The following is a 12500-nucleotide window of genomic DNA, read 5'->3' as shown; positions in this document are numbered from 1 at the left end:
GGGATTCGGGTTAGCAGCCCGCTTCTCCTTTAATTCAAAACGCTCAGGACAATATAGAGAATAGCGTCTCTCGGCTGGCAGGGGTGCCACCGGGCGTAGCGCTCAGAATTCCGGGGAGTGGAGGGCACTCCGCGACCTCGATAAATGTAGATGGTGTGACGGGATACCCGTGTCCGGAATGTGGCCGGGACTTCACGACCAAAACGGGGCTTGGCGTCCACAGACGTAGGGCCCACCCCGTGGAAACGAATGACGAATCAAAGCCGCCGCAGGTGAAGCGACGGTGGCGCGAAGAGGAACTGGCGCTGCTGGCCAAGACGGAGGCTCAGTTGGGGATGGAAGACGGGGCGGTGATCAACAAAAGACTCTGGACAGCGCTTGGCGCAACGCTGCAGAGATCTTTAGAGGGGATCAAGGGTGCTCGCAGGGCAAAATCATATAAGGCTCTTGTTGAGCAATATAAGGCCGTGTGTCAGGCCAAAGATCGAGGTGCACGATCTTCAAACGCGTCACCCTCCCCTCAACGTGATAACGCAAATCACAGTACAGAATTGACACCACCCGTTCTGACCTCCCATAGTCCTCCACAGACGCCGGCGGCCCAGCCCTTGGACGCGCCGCCTAGCCGAAGACCAGCGGCGGCGACCCCGCCGACGAGTGACTGCGGCGACATCATCGAGAAGCTGCTAGCCAGCGGCGCCTCGCGGATGAAGCCGCAGTCCCGGCGGCGGGGTAAGCTGAAACCTGGACGTGACGACGGTTGTAAAGAGACCGAGACTGCAAAAAGATCGAACCGAGCCCGCAGGCGAGAGGAGTACGCCCGAATTCAGGAGATGTATCGGAAGTGTCCCGGTCGCGCTGCAGCGGAAGTGATCGACGGCCGATGCAGGGGCGTGAAGCACAATTTGAAGGAGTTGGACGCCTACTGGCGACCGATTCTGGAGACAGTGTCGAACGCTCCTGGGCCCACACCGGAAGCTCTAACCGCTTTACGCGGGAACGAGCAGTACGGGGGCGGCTACGACTACTCTCCGCTCTGGGAGCCCATAACTTCTGACGAGGTGAAGGCGACCATCGTAGACCTACGGACAGCGCCAGGACCCGACGGAATTCGCTCGCAAGACTGGCGAGGCGTCTCTCTGGAAAGTAAGGTGAAGCTCTTTAACACCTGGATGACTGCTGGTGAGATACCGGAACCGCTGCGACAATGCCGGACCATCTTCGTGCCGAAGAAGGATGATCCTGCAGACCCGGGCGACTACCGGCCGATTTCAATCGCGTCGGTACCGCTCAGGCACCTGCACTCGATCCTGGCGCGGAGGTTGGAGAGGTGTTGCCCCCCTGATGTACGACAACGCGGATTTATCTGCGCCGACGGTACCCTGGAGAATTCCGCGGTACTGGACGCTGTACTGGGGGATAGCAGGCAAAAGTTGCGAGAGTGTCACGTGGCGGTGCTCGACTTCTCGAAGGCATTCGATACAGTGTCCCACAAGGCACTTGTAGAGGTGCTTAGAGGGCGGGGGCTGCCCGGGGCCTTTTGCGACTATATCGCTCGACTGTACGAGACGGCAAATACCACCTTAGCCGTGAATGGGAACTCGAGCGAACCTGTGAAAGTCGGTAGAGGAGTCCGCCAGGGAGATCCACTCTCGCCTTGGCTTTTTAACATGACAATGGATCTTGTTCTTGCGTCCCTGCCACAAGAGGTAGGCTACAGGCTTGAAACCGAGCGTGTCTCGGCGATGGCTTACGCCGATGACCTAGTCCTTGTCGCGGGATCTAAAGTGGGGATGCAGACAGCCATTGACAGCGTATACCAAACGGGGCAACTCGTGGGGTTACGGTTGAACTGTGCAAAAAGCGCGGTGATTTCAATGGTGCCCGACGGGAAGCGCAAGAAGCATCACTATCTGACCGGCCGGGTTTTCCGTATTGGGTCGAAGTGGTTGCGTCAAGTTAGTTGCGTTGAACGTTGGCGCTATCTCGGTGTCGATTTTAAGGCATCTGGATGCGTGACGTTAGAGCAAGACATTGGGCGAGCCCTGGACAACATCTCCAAGGCGCCTCTCAAACCGCAACAGCGGCTTGAGGTGGTAAGGACCCACCTGATCCCGAGATTTTTGCACGGCTTCGTGCTGGGCAATATCACGGACGACAGGTTGAGAATGCTCGACGTACAAATCCGGAGTGCAGTGCGCAGATGGTTGAGACTTCCTAATGATGTGCCTGTTGGATACTTCCATTCGAGAATCAAGGACGGCGGCCTGGCGATCCCATCGCTTAGGACGAGTATACCGGAACTCATTGTAAAGAGGTACGGGGCGCTCGGCTCTTCGCGGTGGTCTGCTGCTAGAGCTGCCGCCAAATCCGCAAGGATTCAGAAGAAGCTCAAATGGGCCAATAAGCAACATATCAAGTTTTCACTCGAAGACCCTAAGGATGCCAATGTGAGATCTAGCAAACTGTATTGGCGTGAAAAACTCTATGCGTCTGTTGATGGATTCGAACTCCGCGAGTCGTCACGGACACCCGCGTCCACTAAGTGGATAAGGGAAAGATGCTCGGAGTATACTGGCCGTGATTACGTGCAGTTCGTGCATACGCACATCAACGCGCTCCCGTCGCGCATTCGCACGACAAGGGGGCGCCGCACTGGTCGTGAGGCCGAGTTGAACTGTCGTGCAGGTTGCACATTCAGGGAGACTACGGCCCACTGCATACAACAGTGTTTCCGAACGCACGGCGGTCGTATTGAGCGCCATAACGGAATTGTGAAGTTTCTCGGAGAGCACATGGTAGCCAAAGGTTGGAGAGTGGAAATGGAGCCTCGAATCGTTTGCCTCTCGGGTGCCGTCTGCAAGCCAGATATCATAGCCGTGAGGGACGGCGTCGGGGTCGTTGTGGACGCACAGATAGTTTCGGGTCAGCGGTCGCTGGATGACACTCATCGTGACAAACGTAATAAATACGGGCGTCGCGAAGGGTTGCCCCGGTTGATTGCAGACAGACTGAATCTGTCCGACGAAAGTGCGGTTCACTTCACTTCCTGTACGCTATCCTGGCGAGGTGTCTGGAGTGCAGCGTCATACAGATTTCTAAAGCATATGATCGGCATAAATGTGTCCCTTTTAGGGTCCTTTCCAGGGTTCGTGTTGAGAGGTAGCCACATGAACTGGACCAGATTCAACCAAATCACCAATACACGTGTTGAGAGCGCGGAGGGTTCGACACTCCCTCACCCCGCCTAAGGGATTCTGCCGGGTCCCGACCCCTGGTTGTGCAACCTAGATAGTACAGGGCACGCCCCACATACAATCACCTATAGCGAACACCCGCCAGGGGATTTACCATCTTACCGGTACAATAGCCTCTGTAGCGGGACAGTAGCGGTGGTGGGCCTACTGTTCTGGTTCTAATCTCGTTAATCCATAATGATTACCCTTAGGGGGACGTCACGGTGTACGAACTGCATTACTTTTTTATATACAGAGCTTGAAATGATAGCCAAATGCCTCGTCATCTAATTAGTGACGCGCATGAATGGATTAACGAGATTCCCACTGTCCCTATCTACTATCTAGCGAAACCACAGCCAAGGGAACGGGCTTGGGAGAATCAGCGGGGAAAGAAGACCCTGTTGAGCTTGACTCTAGTCTGGCATTGTAAGGAGACATGAGAGGTGTAGCATAAGTGGGAGATCGTTTCGGCGGTCGTCGCTGAAAAACCACTACTTTCATTGTTTCATTACTTACTCGGTTGGGCGGAAGCGGTGCGCGGTCGATTTACTCGGCGGGCGCACGGTGTTTCGTTCCAAGCGTGCAGAGTGGTGGCGTGGCGGCAACGCTCGTCACCGTTTAAACTCCCGCGTGATCCGGTTCGAGGACACTGCCAGGCGGGGAGTTTGACTGGGGCGGTACATCTGTCAAAGAATAACGCAGGTGTCCTAAGGCCAGCTCAGCGAGGACAGAAACCTCGCGTGGAGCAAAAGGGCAAAAGCTGGCTTGATCCAGATGTTCAGTACGCATAGGGACTGCGAAAGCACGGCCTATCGATCCTTTAGTATAAAGAGTTTTTAGCAAGAGGTGCCAGAAAAGTTACCACAGGGATAACTGGCTTGTGGCAGCCAAGCGTTCATAGCGACGTTGCTTTTTGATCCTTCGATGTCGGCTCTTCCTATCATTGCGAAGCAAAATTCGCCAAGCGTTGGATTGTTCACCCATCAAAAGGGAACGTGAGCTGGGTTTAGACCGTCGTGAGACAGGTTAGTTTTACCCTACTGATGGCGTTGTCGTTGCGATAGTAATACTGCTCAGTACGAGAGGAACCGCAGTTTCGGACATTTGGTTCATGCACTCGGCCGAGCGGCCGGTGGTGCGAAGCTACCATCCGCGGGATTATGCCTGAACGCCTCTAAGGCCGAAGCCAGCCTAGCCGAATCCGGCAAGGATATGCTCACTGTGGAGCCCCGAGAGTCGGGAGGCTCTAAACAATGTGACTTTACTAGTCGCGCTTTACATCGTAAGGTGCGACGTCGAAGCCCATTTGAATCGCAGAGATCGGTGCGGTCGGTTTAACACGTGCACCATGGCTCTGAAGGTTCGAATTTACCTCAGTTCGATGTCGGGGCTCGGAATAGTCTGTAGACGACTTACGTTCCTGGCGGGGTGTTGTGCTCGGTAGAGCAGCGTCGTGCTGCGATCTGTTGAGACTCAGCCCTACGCCAGGTGATTCGTCCGAGGACGATCGTTTTCTTTTTTTTAATTTAACAAAATGTGAACATTCGTTTAAACGTTTACCATTCATTCATTCATTCAGTGCAGGTTCCACGATCAGTCGTTTTAATTTTCGTTATTTAAGTCTAACAAAATTTGAACATTCGTTTAAATTTTGTTAGACTTAAATAACGAATCAGTTAAAATTTGTCTTCTTGTATGTTTTTTTTTAGTTTATAAAAAACTAAAATATATTATAAACCATACCTATTTTTATTTTCTTTTGTTCACAGGTACATAGTTGAATTCGTCCAATCATATAAACGGCGCCTTCAACTAGAGGATTCAACACAAAATCGGTATGTTATTGTATTTATTTATTTTTAGAAAACGTACGTGGGTTCCTTTAAGTTTTTTTTTTTCAGCTTTGCAACCTTTTACTCACTCACTGCCCCAAAATCCAAAACCAACAAAATATTAGTTTTTCCAAAAAGTTACGTTTTCAAAAGTTAGGTTATGAAAAGTTAGGTTTTCAAAAGTTAGGTTATGAAAAGTTAGGTTTTCAAAAGTTAGGTTTTCAAAAAGTTGGATTTCATAAAGTTAGGTTTTCAAAAGTTAGGTTTTCAAAAAGTTGGATTTCATAAAGTTAGCTTTTCAGAAGTTAGGTTATCAAAAGTTAGGTTTTCAAAAAGTTGGATTTCATAAAGTTAGGTTATCAAAAGTTAGGTTTTCAAAAGTTAGGTTTTCAAAAGTTAGGTTTTCAAAAGTTACGTTATCAAAAGTTAGGTTTTCAAAAGTTAGGTTTTCAAAAAGTTGGATTTCATAAAGTTAGGTTTTCAAAGGTTAGGTTTTCAAAAGTTAGGTTTTCAAAAGTTAGGTTATCAAAAGTTAGGTTTTCAAAAAGTTGGATTTCATATATTTAGGTTCTCAAAAGTTAGGTTATCAAAAAGTTGGGTTTCATAAGGTTAGGTTTTCAAAAGGTAGGTTTTCAAAAAAGTTACGTTCTAAAAAGTTAGGTTTTGAAAAGTTAGGTTAGGTTAGGTTTGGTTTGATTTTTAGGTTATTCCAAATGCAAAAACAAAAAAATACATTGACCTGGTCAGCGGAGTTGTAAATAAATTAGGCTTCGCGCGCAAACGGAGGTCGCTGGTTGGTCGCGTCGCGATTGTCGTTTGATTGATGAATGATGCCGATGTTTTTTTGTGCAGCTACTTTTTTTAAAAATGAATAATGATTATAATGTTTTTTTTTTATGACATAAATAAAATTTTAAAAAATGTAAAAATTGAAAATAGATGACATTGAATACAATATATTATTTTTTCTTTTTTATATTACATTTAATAAATAATTAAAATAATGAACGATAATTTAAAAGTAAAATATTTATTTATGCATTTATTTCACTACTCAAATTCGTAGTATATGTTACGGTTAATGTGATAAATTGAAAATTATGAATAATCGCCGGTCGTTATGAATAATTACCGACAGGCTTGGTAAAAGTGATAAATTAATCACATTTATCAGTGATTATTACATAATGTAACCTTAATACTAACAAATACCATAAAAGAGAGAACACCGGCTCGTGTACAGCGCTCATGTGCAGCCTCACATTTTGATATCATATATTAAATATAATTTGGCAAAATGAGTTTGGAATGTTTTTTTGCATAACATTACTTTGCCATATTTAGTTTATACACACATAAATGATCTCATATTAATCATCACATTTACCAAATCATGAGGTAATTATTCATAATAACCGGCGATTATTCATAATTTTCACATTTATCATATTTACCGTAACATATAAATTATTACTAATTTTTATAAAATTTCGTTGTGTAGAAAATAAATATAATATTTTTCGTACACGAGCGACACCTATCGAACCGCTGGCGTGTGTGAAGAAATTACGTGGGTGCCTGCCACTAGCGAGAGGTGCGCAATTGTTTCAATAGATGGCGCTTTAGCAGTATTTCTTGGGTAGTGATGTAGCATAACATTCTGTAGATTCGAGTATCGATATTATTTTATTTGTATTATTATGAATATCAAAAAATAATAATATTATTATTATTATCATCAAATTAATAAATGTTTTAAAAATGTAAAAAATGTCGATGTCTATAATTAGTTGATAAATTAACGATAAAATTAAATAATGTTACTGTATGTATATAAGCAATAGATTATACTGTTGTTGGTATTTATTTTCACTACATACGTATACTTGCATAATAATGAATGATTCTGTGTGTTGTGTTATTATTAAATTTATACATAATTTAACTCTTTATTCACTATCGACTGTTACACGTCACTACCCGAGAAATGTTGCTAAAGCGCCATCTATTGGGATAATAGCGCACCTCGCGCTAATGGCACCCACGTCAGCGGACAGTGAAGTTCGGTCGGTTCCCGACAGGTGTCGCCCGGGCGCGGAAATATTATGTCCTTGTCTCAATCTTCACACAAAATTGAATTTAAATCATACCTAATAGTAATAATAATATAATTTACTGTGCAATAATTTGGGTACTTACATAACACACTTTTCAGTAATCATTGCAATAATAAAATTATATTATCACCACTACAGTCTTGATTTTTAATTCGTTTTTTGGCAATTCAGATGTATTAAACCTCTTTTTGCTTTGAATTGTTGGAATAAAGGTAATAAAAATATGAAACTGAATTACATCAAGTACAACTAACAAGTATGATTGTTATTGTTTGTTTTGTGAATTCAATGTACACTAATTATTATGTACATTTTAGAGATTGAATAGAAAAAATAACGCGTTTTTAACACAGTAAAACAACATAATAATAATAATTATTAGTTTAAAAATAATATTAATATCATAAACGAAAATATATATTGACTAGCGGCCGCCCGCGACTTCGTACGCGTGAATCCCGTTTTTCCCGTGGGAATTTCGGAAATTCCTTTCTTAGTGCACCTCTACGGTACCTAAGCTACGTCCCTTCCAAATTTCAAGTGCCTACGTTTAGCCGTTTAGGCTGTGCGTTGATCTGTCAGTCAGTCAGTCAGTTTCTCCTTTTATATATTTAGATGATCATCAATCATCATTGTCGTCATCATAATCAACTTGGATTATAAAATTGGCATCTTGTTAAATTAGCTATTTTATGAAACGAAGATTTTACTAACAAAGATTTACATAAAAAAAGGTTTGTAACCTATGGATATTGGCCAGCGAGTCCAGTAATAGAAAAATAATGTCCTTAATTTTATTGTAACTTCAAAAATATGATAATAAAAACTCAAATAAGCATTTTAAAAGGATCAGTACATTTTTAAATTGAAACCTTAAATTCTTTGAAGGTTTATTTTTTAATTTGTGGAAATGCTCTCCATTTTTTATTAGTGGATATGTTTTAATGTTGACAACACTTCTAAAATGTCAAAATTCCGTGTAATTAAAAATCTAATCAGACTTCAGGTACCGATAGTGTTGTACATTTTGTCTATTCTAGACAAATGTCTTAAAAACTTGGTGCAAAACGACGTTATTAATTATAATTTTAGGTCTTCAAAAGTTTTAAGTAATTTCAGGGATTACAAATTAGTTTGATTTATATATTAATATAAAATTGCATAATTACATAACACACTCAAACATTTTAAGTGCAACTGTTGTTTATTTATAATTGGGTATTTAACAAAATTTAATTATGTACTTAACTTTTTAAAAGGCCTAATTTTATACACCCACTATGGTATATATTTATTAGTTAAAGTTTTGAATAGTTTTGAATATTAATCATATACATCAATTAGTTTTTTTGTTTGTTTTTCCAACAAATCACGAAATAGGAAAAAATGTATCAATACAACTAAAAATCTTAATTTCTTTATTAAAAAAAAGTCGTGATTTATAATAATAATTTCGAATTAACAAAAATAATTTAATATTTTTTGTTCTTAATACGAAAGTTTTTTTTTTTTAATTAATTATTTTATTGTATTTATGTGTTATTAATATTATTAATTTTCCTATTTCGTGATTTATGGGGTGTCGCTTTTAACACTTTAATCGCAATCAATTTTTTTTTTTCTGTATCATCTTTTTAATAAAAAAAAAAAAAGGATCATCTAATCTAACCTAACCTAACCTAACCTAACCTAATCTAACCTAACTTTTTTTTTAATTATTAATTATCTGGTTATACATATAGGGGGTGTGTCACTTTAATTTTTTTTTTTTTTTTTTTTTTTTTTTTTTTTTTTTTTTTTTTTTTTTTTTTTTTTTACACTTAGCATTTAAAGCTGCGCGTGCGCAGCAGCGTACGAGCATAGCGTTAAAAATGTTTCTTTTCCATTCGCGGCTTCCACTCGAGAACCGAGAGAGTGTACAGACAAACGCGACGTCGGCGGCGTCCGGCCGAGCGAGATCAGTAACACAGCGACCGCCGTGCGCAGAGCGCGCGCGCACGCTCAAATGTATTATAAACATGATGCGCGCGCGCAGCACACTCTGCGTACGACGGATCGGTGCGTTTATAAGTTGTGTTTTAAAGCAAAGTGGTGAAAGAGTTGATGAAACTTTAACTTTTTCACTCTGTATGTACACTCTGTTGGCGTCTGAGGTTTCGGATGTTCAATGAGATTGACGGGACTTAGTGTGTGGCTCATTGGACGCTTGTTAAACTTTGTAGATCTACGGATGGGTTGTATGATCGAATTCGTAATAAAGATCTGTCTCACTCGGGCAATGTGTCCGCGCTATGTGCAGTTATCTGTGCTTTTGCATACGCGCTTCGACTGGCCACTTTTTAATACGCTTCGTTGTAACGCTTCCCGCCACATTAACCTTACATAAGGGCGATGATGGCTTTTTAGCGTTTACATCAGCGTATCAAATATATGTGTATATTTTTATGTATTCTATAGCACACACTCACAACACGCAAACATTTCAATGATGTATATGTCTCTGTAGTGATGGTGTCGACAAATCGTGAGAGGTAGGGTGGTTTTTCCAACACCGGGCTGACATATCGTTCATGATACGAAATTTGTTAGATTTTATTATAAAATGTGATGAATGAATGTTATGTCTATGCGAACGTTCAGTGTGGGCGCCTCTGTGAGCGCTATGTGGGTGTGTTTTTCTAGCATTCTATATTAATTTATAGAGTGTTGCAAAGACTCGCCTCACGACACACGTTGTAACTGCGAACAGTGTACACAGTAGTCAAGCCCAGTTCGGTCGGTCAAACGTCGAATTGGGCTATAGACACCAAACACACTCTTCGTTAATATTCTTTAACGAGAGCTATCATATGTATAATAATATGTGTAAGCTCCCTGGTTGATCCTGCCAGTAGTTATATGCTTGTCTCAAAGATTAAGCCATGCATGTCTCAGTGCAAGCCGTATTAGGGCGATACCGCGAATGGCTCAATATATCAGTTTTGGTTCCTTAGATCTTACTCAGTTACTTGGATAACTGTGGTAATTCTAGAGCTAATACATGCAATCAGAACTCTGACCAGTGATGGGACGAGTGCTTTTATTAGATCAAAACCAATCGACGGAGGGCCTCGCGTTCGAAGTCGTTAATTTTGATGAATCTGGATAACTTTTGCCGATCGCACGGTCCAGCACCGGCGACGCATCTTTCAAATGTCTGCCTTATCAACTTTCGATGGTAGTTTCTGCGACTACCATGGTTGTCACGGGTAACGGGGAATCAGGGTTCGATTCCGGAGAGGGAGCCTGAGAAACGGCTACCACATCCAAGGAAGGCAGCAGGCGCGCAAATTACCCACTCCCGGCACGGGGAGGTAGTGACGAAAAATAACGATACGGGACTCTTACGAGGCCTCGTAATCGGAATGAGTACACTTTAAATATTTTAACGAGGAACAATTGGAGGGCAAGTCTGGTGCCAGCAGCCGCGGTAATTCCAGCTCCAATAGCGTATACTAAAATTGTTGCGGTTAAAAAGCTCGTAGTTGCATTTGTGCGCCGCGCTGTCGGTGCACCGCATCCGCGGTGATACTGACACGTTTGCGGAGCATATCGTCGGTGAGCCGACGGTCAAACGTCGGTTCAATATCAAAATCCTATCGCGGTGCTCTTCAGTGAGTGTCGAGATGGGCCGACAATTTTACTTTGAACAAATTAGAGTGCTCAAAGCGGGCTCAAAATGCTGCTTGAATATTTCGTGCATGGAATAATAGAATATGATCTCGGTTCTATTTTGTTGGTTTTCAGAACTCCGAGGTAATGATTAATAGGGATAACTGGGGGCATTCGTATTGCGACGTTAGAGGTGAAATTCTTGGATCGTCGCAAGACGAACATCAGCGAAAGCATTTGCCAAAGGTGTTTTCATCAATCAAGAACGAAAGTTAGAGGTTCGAAGGCGATTAGATACCGCCCTAGTTCTAACCGTAAATATGTCATCTAGCGATCCGCCGACGTTACTACAATGGCTCGGCGGGCAGCTTTCGGGAAACCAAAGATTTTGGACTCCGGGGGGAGTATGGTTGCAAAGCTGAAACTTAAAGGAATTGACGGAAGGGCACCACCAGGAGTGGAGCCTGCGGCTTAATTTGACTCAACACGGGAAATCTCACCAGGCCCGGACACCGGAAGGATTGACAGATTAACAGCTCTTTCTTGATTCGGTGGGTGGTGGTGCATGGCCGTTCTTAGTTGGTGGAGCGATTTGTCTGGTTAATTCCGGTAACGAACGAGACTCTAGCCTGCTAAATAGGCGTCGTCATTTAGGTGTGCGTGGCTCACGTCACGCAACTCACTGGCGACGTATTAAAATTCTTCTTAGAGGGACCGGCGGCTTCGAGCCGCACGAGATTGAGCAATAACAGGTCTGTGATGCCCTTAGATGTCCTGGGCCGCACGCGCGCTACACTGAAGGAATCAGCATGTTCTCCCAGGCCTAGAGGCCCGGGCAACCCGTTGAAACTCCTTCGTGCTGGGGATTGGGGTTTGCAATTATCCCCCATAAACGAGGAATTCCTAGTAAGCGCGAGTCATAAGCTCGCGTTGATTACGTCCCTGCCCTTTGTACACACCGCCCGTCGCTACTACCGATTGAATGATTTAGTGAGGTCTTCGGACCGACACGCGGTGGCTTCACGGCCGTCGGCGTTGCTGGGAAGTTGACCAAACTTGATCATTTAGAGGAAGTAAAAGTCGTAACAAGGTTTCCGTAGGGGAACCTGCGGAAGGATCATTAACGTGTACGTTCACATGTGATACACAAGTGTCATGTGGGAATGATCATACAATAATCCAGACACAAAACAAAAGTTCTGATCGAAGGAAGGTCTCGTTTAATTATGAGATCGTTCGACGATTGGCGTCGTACGATATTCTACGTGTACAGATTGAAAATCCGCGATCTCAGTAGTTTTCGTACGTTCGTAAAATGACAAATTCATGCGGTTGAAAATTGTATATTTTTCAGACATTTATAAAATTATTATTATTATTGTTTATTTATAACCACTATAAACCATTACCCTGGACGGTGGATCACTTGGCTCGCGGGTCGATGAAGAACGCAGTTAACTGCGCGTCATAGTGTGAACTGCAGGACACATTTGAACATCGACATTTCGAACGCACATTGCGGTCCGTGGAGACACATCCAGGACCACTCCTGTCTGAGGGCCGGCTGCATAAAAACAATGACCACACTGCGCCGAACGATCATGTCTTTCGTGCGCAACTGACGGTTCTCGACTTGGTCGTGTACACTCGTTGTATGCATT

The 12500-nt window shown here is 43.4% G+C and overlaps 2 non-coding genes and 1 pseudogene across 2 annotated transcripts; all 3 read left to right on the top strand.

The window, feature by feature from the left end:
* The window catches only part of LOC135077395 (large subunit ribosomal RNA), a 7637-nt pseudogene extending 2901 nt beyond the window's left edge, over positions 1 to 4736 (top strand).
* Positions 4737 to 10059: 5323 nt separating this feature from the next.
* Positions 10060 to 11962, top strand: LOC135077349 (small subunit ribosomal RNA). Its single transcript, XR_010258446.1, has one exon. It is a non-coding gene; the product is annotated as a small subunit ribosomal RNA (ribosomal RNA).
* A 283-nt stretch (positions 11963 to 12245) lies between these two features.
* LOC135077446 (5.8S ribosomal RNA) lies at positions 12246 to 12402 on the top strand. Its single transcript, XR_010258459.1, has one exon. It is a non-coding gene; the product is annotated as a 5.8S ribosomal RNA (ribosomal RNA).
* The last annotated feature ends 98 nt before the right edge of the window (positions 12403 to 12500 follow it).

The sequence above is a fragment of the Ostrinia nubilalis genome, chromosome 1 (genome assembly GCF_963855985.1).
Source record: "Ostrinia nubilalis chromosome 1, ilOstNubi1.1, whole genome shotgun sequence".
NCBI lineage: Eukaryota > Metazoa > Arthropoda > Insecta > Lepidoptera > Crambidae > Ostrinia > Ostrinia nubilalis.
This window is presented reverse-complemented; position numbering and strand designations above follow the sequence as displayed.